The sequence below is a fragment of the Homalodisca vitripennis genome, chromosome 5 (assembly GCF_021130785.1).
Source record: "Homalodisca vitripennis isolate AUS2020 chromosome 5, UT_GWSS_2.1, whole genome shotgun sequence".
Lineage (NCBI taxonomy): Eukaryota > Metazoa > Arthropoda > Insecta > Hemiptera > Cicadellidae > Homalodisca > Homalodisca vitripennis.
This window is the reverse complement of record NC_060211.1, coordinates 38,093,071-38,105,954: the sequence shown is the minus strand read 5'-3', so window position 1 is coordinate 38,105,954 and position 12,884 is coordinate 38,093,071. Positions and strand designations below refer to the sequence as shown.

Here is a 12,884-nt window from a genome sequence, read left to right as displayed (position 1 = left end):
CATGCTCGACCTGCTTGACTCTTTATTTCTGTCAGAGTTCACATTGGAGGAGCATTCTACATCAAAATCAATCAAATACGACATAACAAGTACAAAAAGCTTACTTGTGCTTGTTTGTTTACATTTGTACAAAGGCTCTTTGCCTAGAAGTTGTGCTCATTGAAGCGTTTCTAACAGCTTTCCAGTGACATCTCTGGAAGAGGTCTTTGAATAGATATCTACACTGTCCGAAAAAAAAAAAACTTTTTAGGAGTTAACAATGAAGTATAAGCACTACTTCACTAGATTTGAAGTGTGAATAATAGGAATAACATAGTTTCATGACCAGTACTAGCTCATGTTATATTCTATTGTCAACATTTGACTTTGAGGATTCCACTGTTATAAATCATAATATTGTAAGCTCTTAGGGCCTTTTGTTGATTTGATCAATTATGAATACTTCCAGGTCAAATGATTCAAAGAACAACTTTACCTTTATTTTTATGTTCACCATATAACTTTTATACTAAATATTCATTTTTTATTACAAACCAACTACTGGAGTAATTAAATCAAATTTTTCTGCCACAGTGATATCATTATTGCAATCATCTCGATGACATTCCCAAATTAAAACTATATATTTCAGATTTGACTATACATAGGTTTAAAGTTTAACACAATGAAAAAGAGCCCATTTTTTTACTTCTAATAATGAACCCCTCTTCATGTCCACTAATTGAAATTACACATACAGAACAAAGTGATCTATGTAAAAAGAAAAATCTGGGTATTTAAAAAAATATGAGAAAACTATGTATTAAAATAAGGAGTACTTAAAAAATAAAGCTAACTATTTGTAAGATCAGCACATTGGATTGAGTTGTGTGGTTTGCGTTGGGTGTACGGTTGCAATAAATAAATCAGAAGCTACACAATCCACCCCTGACCATACACCAGATTGGATCTCTACCAGAAATTTCTACCACAAATTTCTACTAGGAGTTTATTTTCTTCTCTTGAAAATCATCTATATCTCATTACATTTTACCATGTTTAACACGTCAAATTACCAAAATTACTTAAAATATCATAACCAAGGGCGCACCAGGAGGGCGTTGGTTGATTGGTTGATGAATGGGACCTGTCCTCCCCAAGAGCATTTCATTTTTAAATAATCGATCGCATAGTCTATTTTTGATTAAAAATAACATTTATGTCAGAACTTGATGTAGATCACAATCAAATATATTCATTCAAACCTTATATCTATTTTAATTTACAAAATACACGGTATCGCACATTTAATAATTAAATTTTGTTTAAAACCCTAAATATTTGAAATTCACTGTTACGCTGCCACCACGAAAGTGGTTTGTTCTTAATATTTCTTACCTATATCCAGTACTGTACATCAGTAACAGAGTACAAAATATACTCATCCTGATTTAGACTCATATGTTACAGAGTGCTCATAAAATAGCACAGGTACATGTTCCAGTTACTGCTACTGCTAAACTAGTTTCAGTACTTTGTACCAGTAACAACGGTAAGCGTGTAAAGTATCTGTAACAGGAACTTGTACCGGGAACTTTCAGCTGCGGTAACTTATACTCTCTGTGCAGATGAGTAACCAGTAGAAAAAGTATCTTTTGATGTATCCTGACATGATCAGTTCTCACAATAGTGAGTAAGTTGCCGAGCTCTGAGCAGGTCTGTACTGTGTTAGTTAGTATGTTGTCATTCGTTGTCACCATAAGGCAACACCGCCCTCGGCAACCTAATGACTGTACGTTCAAACGAACAGCTACCGGTTACGGTGAATTGACAAAACTTGCTCAATTTAATCTGTGTTAAAAATTAAACGTTTTAATGAGTGATTTACAAAATTACACGCTCAAGATATGATAATGACCAAGCTTCATAATGTGAACAATGCTGAATTATGTGAACCACACGGTCAATACTAAAAGTTAAGATGGTAATTTAATAACATCTTTTTTCATACTAATCTTAAATTTACTTAGCACAATTACAGTACATGCGTATCTATCTTGTATAGACTTTTGATCTTAATCGGATTACAAGTTTCCGAGTTATGAATTTGAGTTAGGTTGAAAATTGCCAAAATCCAGTATTTTATCTTTGTTATTGATATAAAAACTGGAAATTATTGTTAGTAAACAGTTTGATATGTAGAAACGCTAAAAGAAACAAGCTAAATTTTAATATAATTTCCATAATTGTAACTATTCGTTAGTTTTTGGTCAACTTTCAAACTTGGATATCTGTATTTTTTTTTATTTAAAAATAGACATCAAAATTTAACTTTGGTCTTGATTTGTGATTTAAACTGAACTATTTTGTTCAATATTTTGTTAATGTTATGATTAAATTTTCTTTTAGTTAAATACAATATTATAAACTGTATTTGTTACAGAAGATTTTAATTATCCCTGCATAAGCTTCCCCTGGTTATTGGTAGTAGAGTGATTTTACTGTAAACTTATAACACACTGATGTGATCTTGGCCCTCCTCTTGTTAGTTCAGAAGTAATATTTTAAAGATTTTATGACCAAGTATTTCAAAACTTTTCTGGGGGAGGGCCCTCGGATCCACCCGGTAGTATAGGGGGTTTCCATACCCCCAACTCTCCAGTATTTTGGACACCCCCCAGAGAAGATTCCAGGGTATGCCACTGTCATGAATACACTATTGGTAATGAAACTTCTTCAATAAAAGGTTTAATTTCAAATGATTCATAAATAATTTATTAATTTTTATGTTAAATTTCCTGAAGACTATATAAAATAAAAGTAATACAGATAAATATGAAGGTAAATACAAAATAAATGAACTAACACACTTGTTAAAAACGGCAAATAATTAATGACATGTTAATATTCAAAGTTGTTTGTTTTGTGTTTTTTAAAGTTAATTTTATGCTAATAGGTTATGTAATCAAGTTTTTTTGTATAGTTAAAAGGTTTGTAATATACAAAGGCTGCTTCAAAACTTTTTAAATTTTAAAAATCAGTTACATAACTGCTTTTCTCAGTATTTTACTTTACACTAATTTAATTTTGTGTTCTTTATTTAATTTAGAATTTCATGTACAAATAAAATTTGTTTGTGGCCAACTCATTTCGCACCCGCTTTGTTGATGACAATCTCGTATTAATAAAACAATGTTTGTGACTACTAGCAATAATTAATAAATTAATAGAGTATATAGACCTATTGCAATAGAAATCCAATTACTTTTATCCTTACCAACACATTTTATAGTAGGCTAAATATTTTGTAATGTGTTAAGTTTTATTATAGTTACATCTAGCCACACATTCTATTTATTATCATATTGTTTTCAATAAATTTAAGCTTTTCATATACACAGATTAAATCAAATTATGATAAAATAGGATCACCAACCCAGGTATTTACATCATTTTAGAGAAATGCATCTATCCAAATCAAATCAAATAAAATTATTTTTATTGTTGAAGACATTTACATGCATAACAATCGTCTGTGTACATTGAAAATGAACTAGCCTAGTTTCTAAAATAACTAAAGGTCCTTATCAATTAGAAAACAATTAGTACTATAATATTCCTTTTCAGATAACAAGCACTTTATCTTCCTCCTAAATGATATTGAAGTGTTGGCCTCCTTGAACCCAGATGGCAAGTTATTGAAAAATTTCATGCAAGAGTAAAGGGTTTGTTTTTCAAAGAATGTTGTTGAATGTTTTGGAAGAGTTAAGGAATTTGTACCGCGGAGATTATAATTTGACTGTTGTACTGGAAAAAGGTGTTTGTTTTTAAAGACAAATGTCAAACATTCCAGTATATATAGACTAGGAAACGTCAACAATTTATTTTGTCTAAAAAAACCTCTACATGACTGAGAACGATTGAGTCCACATACCACTCTTATGGCTTTCTTCTGGAGGGTAAACAAGGCTTTAGTCTTAGTGGATTCATGACCCCATATGATCAAGCCATAACTCATGTAAGTGTAGAAGCACCCATAGTAAGCTGTCAGCAAAACATCTTTACTAGAAAAAGTAGCCAATCTTCTAGTAAAAAATGAACAGACTGCTGCTTAATTTTTTAATTACTTTGTCGATGTGATTGTGAAAGGACAAATTACAATCAATTACCAGACCCAGAAAATCAGCGCTGGGACTAGGACTAAGACGAAAGTCGCCAATGACTATATCAGAAGAGTTTGCATCTGTTCGAGACGATCTTAAATAGAATTCATCAAGTTTTGTCTTCTTTACATTTACATGAAGTTGGTTTTTTTCCAGCCATTGCAACAAAGAACTACTCTGAATAAATATATCAGTTTCTAGTCGCTCTCTACTAGTCTATCCCTCAGTTTCACTCATTTGCTGTAAACCATAACATGAACAGGTTTTAATACAATAATAATATCTAATATTGGTGCAAAACATCTGCACATCAGAGTAATAAGTAAAGTAATTAGTTGTTGGTAGTATCTATCGTATTAGTGGATTTGAAATGGACGCCAAAGATAGAAACCGGAAACCAGAACATCCCGTTTCCTGTGACCTAGGAGAGTCATGCTTCAACGTAGAGTGCGCTGAAATAAAAACTTGTCACCGACTTTTAATATTGAGTTTTCACTCTTTCATTTTTTATACTCAATGCTCAAAGTTTACAACGAATTGTTAGCTTTGATTCTATTGTTAAGGAGCCATACATACTAAATTTTAAATTAGAAACAAATACAATCTTGCTTTATTTAGAAGTATGATCTTCAATTGAATTAAAATGCAGTTCAGTCCTGAGTTTATTGAAATTTGATAAGTTCATTGGTCCATTTCCATGATTCAAAATCGTCAAATGTAGCCAAACTAAAGTATCTTTATGTTAATTAAAACTAACTAAAAATAATATATGTATACATAGTTTGTTAAACATAAACACTGCTTGCTATAAACAATGCCAATGGTTTAATTGTCATGTGGTTAAAACGCAAAGTTACCACACATGATTTTTGTTTCCAGTGGAAACGTATTTTTTTGCTGATTTTAATGTCTAAATATGAGAAGAATGATCGTACGAATACGAGAAAAGTGATCGCCCAAATATGGGAAGAACGATCATTTAAGTTTTTACATTTTAAATTGAAATTCTCTATACTAATCATTTCTCATCACAATCTCTGGAATTTTATATTAATAATAAGATTTTATTATTTCATAATATCTAGATAGATTGTTCCATTCGCCGTGAACAGTATAGGCTGCCACAAGTCATTTATATCTTTGACTACCGCATCAATGAATTGTTGCTGAGAAGAGTGAACAGTGTTAGGGACCTTGGAGTTGTTTTCACCTCTACACTTGACCCTTTGGAGCATATTGATGGTGTTGTATCAAGAGCTTACTCCCTCTTGGGATTCATCATAGGATCGACTAGGAGCTTCAGGTCACCCCAGTCGCTCCTGATCCTCTACAAGACTCTCGTTCGCCCGGTCCTTGAGTATGGTTCAGTGATCTGGTCCCCTCATCTTATTACCCATATTGACTACTTGTACCGAGTTCAGCTTCGTTTTTTGAGGGTGCTGGGCGTTCGAATGGGCTATGGCCACCTGACGACTCCAATTGAAGAATTGGAGCTGAGATTCAACCTGCATCCTCTTCACACTAGACGTCAATTGCAAGATCTTCAGCTTCTTTACAAGTTGGTTAATGGCAAGTTGGATTGTCCTGACCTCATTCCTCAAGTAAACTTCTACATTCCTAGAGGAACTAGATCAAAGGCAGTGTTTGGAAGAGTATACCGGCCAACTAGTTATGCTAGCAACTGTGGTTTGGCGAGGATGCAGCGTACTGGGGGATTGGTTTGCGATGGGTTGGATTTCTTCCAGGGCTCGTGGTTGTCCTTTAAGTGGAGGTGCTCCAGGGTGTTGTCATGAGTTCATCAGTGCATGTGCTTGTTATTATTGTTATGTTGTTTTTCTTCAATTTATAGTTTGTTTTACCTCGTAATGTATAATTGTATATTATTTCCCTACATATTATAGTTCTGATAAATATTGATATTTGTTATTGATTTGTTACATTCTTGCTATGAATGTTAAATAATTTTTGGTGTCAAACTATTGTTGTTACTGCTTTGCCTTATGATTATCTGTTATGCTGATTGCTGTGTTGTTGTTTTGTGTACAATGTGATATTCTATTTTTCTAGCTTTAATTTAATATAGTCATCTTATAAGTCTGTAATCTTGTAATTATGTTAAATGGCGTTGTACCGTTGGAAGTAATAAATAAATAAATAAAAGTCGCACCGTTTGCCTGATGTTTTCGAAATCAGACCCTCTAGAGTTTTGACATGTTAACAAATAATTATGTACTAATTCAAGGGATGTTTTTCGTCGCTAAAAGAGTAGAGAAGTACCGCATGGCACTATTGAAGCCCGAGTCGTCTGTATTGTGTGGCAACAGACATTGTAATTTAAAAATAGAAAATCTAATTCTTCCCAGATTTAATTAAAGAAAAAGATTGAAATGCATTCCCGCTGAAAAAAGTGCCTCATATGTTAGTCCTTAATACTTATTGTATAAAATAATTTTTTAAATCTCAGTAGTGAAATATTCAATAAGTACCAAATTCACTTGCCCATTTATGCCTCATATTCCATTGCGAAATTAATAGTTTAATCTCTCCTAATAAAAGAAATTTGGTATTTACATTGAAAATAAAATAGTAAATTAATATTAATACAGTTATTATGAGGCACATGTTTTTTTTCTAAGAAGGAGAACTTAGCCAGTTACCCTTGAGACGGATTTACGATATTGTTCACATTGGTATTGATAGAGAAATTTTGTGTCGGTAAAACTGTTGGTTAATCTGTGATGCAGGAAATCTTATAAACACATGTTACAAGAAACTTACCAGCTGTTTTTCTGGTGCAAGCTATGGTAGCAGACGACTTTTACATATGGAATAAAATTTCTGTCGTCTGTTGTTGTGTCGGTTTGTCAGATGGAGCGGCAACTATTCGTTTAATTGGAACAATTTTTTGTAATGACTAAAATGTATTCGTGTTTACGCATAACGAGAGACTTTCCAAATACCTTTAGTTTTATAATATCGAAAGTTATCGAATTGGCGAAGTAATGTTTTTGTAAGGTACAATTACGTTTATTTACTTGTGCAGCCAGTAATCTCATCACATTGACAACCGTAAGTAAATTATCATTTAAATTATAATTATGTCGCTGTGGAAAATGCTATTACCTTACTTTTGACAACCTTATTTGTTATTTAGTAGCATTAAAAATGCCAGTAAGGGTAAATACAGTTGGTTAAAACAATAATTTTTTAGGCCTAGACAATAATATCATATTAGACTAGCCTAACTTGTGTAGATCATTTGAATGCCATTAAATTAATCAGGTCGAATAAGCTTAAGCTTTAAAATGAATGAGCTTTACAATATGTGGACACGGGTTTTTATTGATAAGTTATTAACAAATATTACTTTAAATTTGAATCGAAGGTATTAACCAATGTTAATTAATTTTAACAAATAGGCTAAGTTTGATTTATTGAAAGTTTGTTCAGCTGTATTAATTGTAAATAGAGTTTAAAAATGTAAACTTAATATTTGTTCTAAAATGTACTTTCAACTAAAAAGAATAACAGCTTCTGGAAACCAAAAGAATTGCTTTAAAAGATTATAAACTGTGTTTTTTCCTACCTTCAAGACATTGGACTAGGGGAGACATTAATAAGGGGCCTATATTCGTTTGTCAATTATTATTATTGAACCATTCAATAATATCCAACTTTGATACTATACAATAATCATATGTAACAAGAATTATAATAAAGTAACAAAAAAATAATACATTACAATTTTTATTATCTTTTTAATTCCTCAAATGTTTCTTGACCGCCAGGAATTTTCATCAACTGTTTATCTTACAAAATACCCTCATTTATTGCCCTTTACAAATTCTCCAATAATTACTTACTTCTTGTTGTTTATTGTTTACATTAAACATTACTATAGCTAATAAATTGAAATCAGTCCTCCTCCGTAGACTAATGGTTATAATCTCAGCTCTCTAACCGAGAGATCACAACTTCAAATCCCGGGGAGGTCCAATCATGTAGCTGATCTGGGACACCTTTATTAATTTATTGTAATTAGGCTGCTTTCAAATCTGAGCATCCATTCATTTAGGCATAGAGCATCGGCTGTACTTCAGATATAATTGGGCTACTTTTGCTGACCAGTGGTTACTTAACTTAATGAGAATAGGTCAGGTTTATAAATAAATGCTGTCTCAAAATGTTATAGGGGGTTGTAAATCCTGACCTATTGGAGGGTCTGGGGAAATTTAGTTCATGTTACTTCCAAAAATCTGGAAATAACTTTTTATGATATTACAGTACATGTACTAATATGTAAAGCAAAGACCACCCTTAACTACCAAAATCGACTTGGTTAAGTCCAAAGTCATTGTAAAATGCAAACCTGATAGTATTACCATATGCCAATTCAATGGCATTGTGGTGCAATAAATTTTAGTAAATTTTGTGAAAAGTTGATATGTCAAAGCTTCATGTTCATGATAGTTATCTAGTTTTTGCATATGACAAGGTACTTGGAAAAGTATCTACATAAACTATTTCGGTTTTGTGACTAGCATTATCTTCCACTTTTTGAGAATAGGCTACAGACTAGCTTATAGATAATTTACATTCACAATACAAGCTGGGACTAGTCAAGGAGTAATTTACAATTTTTAGAAGCAGAACCTCTTTACAAATTTAATGACCAAATCGTCTGGGCAGAGTTACTCATAGATGAATTATTTAATAAAGTCGCTCACCATGCTTATCAGTATTAGATCTGATTAAACTGTTGATATTAAAGGATATCTGACCTGATTTTTCGTGAAATCAATAGATAAATTTGCCCTAAGAAAGAAATTGATCATCAGCCTCAGTAACTTTGGTAGAGGTAGAGCCGTAGTAAGACTGGTTTTTCGGAAATTTTTGCTGATGCCTAGGCCAGCCCCAATGCCACCATCACAACGATAAAATTTAACAGCTCGCTTTGACATTACATTTTAAAATTAGCATCACTCAATCTAGTAACGCTACATTTGTAACATATACAATATATGAGATCGTTTAACTATTAAGGGGGACATCCATTTACTTCAAAGTCTTAAGAAGTATTAACAAGTCCTGAAGAGGACAATGTTATTCAGGCTCGTGGCATGACTACTGACGTGTCAGTGAGAACCTAGCCCATAGGTTGTGTGACAAAAGCGCGGTGTTGCGCAACTCCAGTAGAACATCATAAACGGTGAGACATGAGTGTACCCTAAGTGGGCGTGCGATTGAAGACAAACATGTTCAACAGCAGATAGCAGTGACACAAATGAAAACACCTTGAATTACAGCCATTGTTGTTAAGAACACTGTGTGCACTATTTTTGACACCCGTTGTGTCTCTAACAAATCTTCGTCTCCCAGCCAGGATGGAGTCTTATGTATTTAGTTACTGAAGTTGTAAAATGAAGGATAAAAAGAAATATATAGGCTAGTTAAGTTACAGTTGTAGCTGAAAATATAGTTTGACTTAACTGAACAATCCAAGAAAAAGTGCAAAAGGATACCTGATGGAAGATTACTGATGAAAACACTCAAGAGGTCAATGAGGAGTGTTGTTTAAAAGAAATATTTTCTACAAAATTTGTATGAGATAAATGAAAACGTTAATTTGAAGTTTAAATCACTTAAGAACATGCTGTAGGTGATGTAGTCCTTTTGGTGTTTAGTTCTTAACTGAAGGAGACATGATAACAAAACTGAGTAATTCAGTTTTAAAGTATCACAGCGATCTGCAAGATGAATTAGTAGATTACAGTATTTAATTCAAAATCTTATGTTAGTATAAACTTAAACTTTGGAAAAATTCTAAGTTCCTTTCCAAAAAAGGCATACAAGTCAAAAATATCAAATGACCCAATAGATTATAAGTGTTGTCAACCAATCTTACAAAGTAATTTTGTCCTCCTCCATAGACTAATGGTTATAGTCTCGGCTCTCTAACTGAGAGATCACGGGTTCAAATCCCGGAGAGGCCCAATAATGTATAGACACGAAACAGTGTGTACTTTTAAAATAAACCAGTGTTCATTGAAGACTATGTCACATGTCAACTGAGTACAGTCAGTTTGTTTAAAAATTTGCTTTACGATTTTCTAATTGTCATCATGGTTACCCATAAGACCAACGTCATGGCCTACCCAGCAGGGATCACTTCTGGCTGGTTTATACCTACCAGTTGAACCCACCACTGGGCACAGCCAAAACCGATGTGCCACTTCAATCTGGGCAACCTTATGGATGCCTAGTAGCGGCACATCACTAACCGGAAATGTTGAGATTCTGGGGTTCAGGGACAATTCGATAGGTCTAGTCTACTGTGGAAGATGACTGTTGGAGTTGGTGGGGTTTATTCCCTTACCTCAGAGGTTCTTGTTAACCTCAACAAGGGTGTGCCACCCCCTGCCTACTTTGACTGGAGAGGCTGGTTCAGAGCTGGTCTCTCCTTCTTCCGGGATGACTTTGAGATGTAGTGCCCTAATTCTTCCTCATGGATTTCGATAAGAGGCGGCCCCTACTCCCTAACCTTACCCAACCTGAATATCCTATCACTCCGGAAGCAGCGCAAAGGTTCTTACAGGACTAAGTGCAATTTATAAGCTTCTTGTCCTAAGAGAAAAAAAAAATGTCATGGCCACCATTGTCAGATCCCATATGTTGCACTTTGAGAAAGGTGAATTGGAGCTAAACTCAATATTCATAATGTAGAATTGCTTGAATTACGAGGGGGTACCCAAAAAAAAACCGGAATTATTTTATAAAAATTATATATTATCAAATTTTTTACAATACGACCTTATCTCCTTCAAAATAATCTCCATTACAACTAATACACTTGTCCCAACGGTATTTCCATTGATCAAAACATTTTTTGTAGTCATCTTTAGAAATGGCTGCAAGCTCGAGCTTCGTTTTTTTCTTAACCTCTTCAACGCTGTCAAATCATTGACCTTTCAAGCCTCTTTTCATGTGTGGAAATAAAAAAAAGTCGCATGGAGCGAGGTCAGACGAGTAAGGTGCGTGGGGCAGCGGAACCATGCCGTTTTTGGCTAAAAACTGCCTAACTGAGATGGCTGTGTGTGCCGGTGGGTTGTCGTGGTGGAAGAACCAGTCTCCAGTCTGCCACAAATCGGGTCTTTTCTGGCGAACACTGTTGCGCAATCTTCTTAAAATCTCCAAATAAAATGTTTGGTTGACAGTCTGACCTGGAGGAACAAACTCAGAATGAACAATGCCTTTAGCATCAAAAAAGCAATTCAACATGGTTTTGATGTTTGATTTGACTTGCCGACATGTTTTTGGACGAGGTGAAGATGGCGACTTCCATTGGCTTGACTGTTGCTTCGTTTCTGGGTCATAACTATAGTACCATGACTCATCACCAGTAATTACCTTTTGCAGAAAACCGGGATCATTTTCGAGATGTTCTTTCAGAAGGCGGCAAGTTTCAACTCGATGTGCCTTTTGATGGTCAGTCAGAAGTCGAGGAACAAATTTGGCAGCAACCCTTTTCAGTCCTAAATCTCCTGTTAAAATTCGCTGAACCGAGCTCCAAGTTAACCCACTACTCTCTGATAGTTCCTCAATTGTCTGTCGACGGTCGGTGAGCACAAGTTCACGAATTTTCTCAACATTTTCGTCCGTTCGAGAGGTTGATGGACGTCCAGAACGAGGTTTGTCTTCAATCGACATGTCGCCATTTTTAAATCGAGCGAACCACTCGTAGACCTGAGTTTTCCCCATAGCATCATCTTTGTAAGCTGTATTCAACATTAAAATAGTTTCTGCAGCATTTTTACCAAGTAAAAAACAAAATTTCACAGCTGCACGTTGTTCACTTAAACTTGCCATGACAAAAAACGAAACAAGAACAAAACAGGGTTAGCGAAAACAGTCACTACGAACGAACAGAATGCACTAGGACAACGGAACTGGGGTCACTGAGCTCGCAATGGGTTGCGCGACACACGCGTAGCGGCAGGAATGTGTACTACACGCTGCCGGCTACCAGCAATACAATTCCGGTTACTTTTGGGTACCCCCTCGTATATTTTTACCATGAATTTTAACCCAGAAAGCAATAGTTCTTCCATTGACAATGAGGAATGTCTGACTGATTTTCAAATCTCTAAAATCTTTCTATCAAGAGTTATCACACGAATGGACAGACAATGACATGATTTTAAAAAGACCCTGTCTGATCTTGAAAAAGTAATCTCAACAATATATTTGATTCAATAACTCATACAAGACTTTAGTATCAAGGATGACATATTAAATTAAAAGTATTGTAAGTTTTCAACTAGATAAATTTGTTGCTGCATATTAACCCTAGAACTGGTGAACCGTAGCAATGGTGAACTTCTATACTGGTGAAGCATTTTTGGAATATTTGCAAGTTATATTTCAAAAATCCATAAAAACAGACTGTACAGTTACCCCTATCATGTTGCATAGACAATAGACAAATTCTTTGAGAATTGTAATTCCGTCAATTGAAAAGAACAAAAATAACAATACATTTTCAGAAAAAAATTACAACTGTAATAATTGTAATTTACAAAAGTTAGAGTCCAGTTAATTGTCAGTTTCCACATGATGTTTAATCAACAAGGAAATGTACTTTCATATTATATCATAACTATAGTTTTTGTTAACTATTTAGTAGGCACACTTTTTATATGTAAAATGAAAATAAAATATGTTGATGGACTAAAATGCAAACTT

General features: G+C 34.0%; 1 protein-coding gene across 3 annotated transcripts in view; it reads left to right on the top strand.

The window, feature by feature from the left end:
* The first annotated feature begins 6,956 nt into the window (after positions 1 to 6,956).
* Positions 6,957 to 12,884, top strand: part of LOC124362015 (integral membrane protein GPR155) — an 83,172-nt gene continuing 77,244 nt past the window's right edge. For 2 of the 3 annotated variants that reach the window (XM_046816156.1, XM_046816155.1), the window contains exon 1: positions 6,957 to 7,211. The gene's annotated coding sequence lies outside the window, so the exon portion shown is untranslated. The remainder of the gene's footprint in view (positions 7,212 to 12,884) is intronic. The other variant, XR_006922411.1, reaches the window with a different exon arrangement.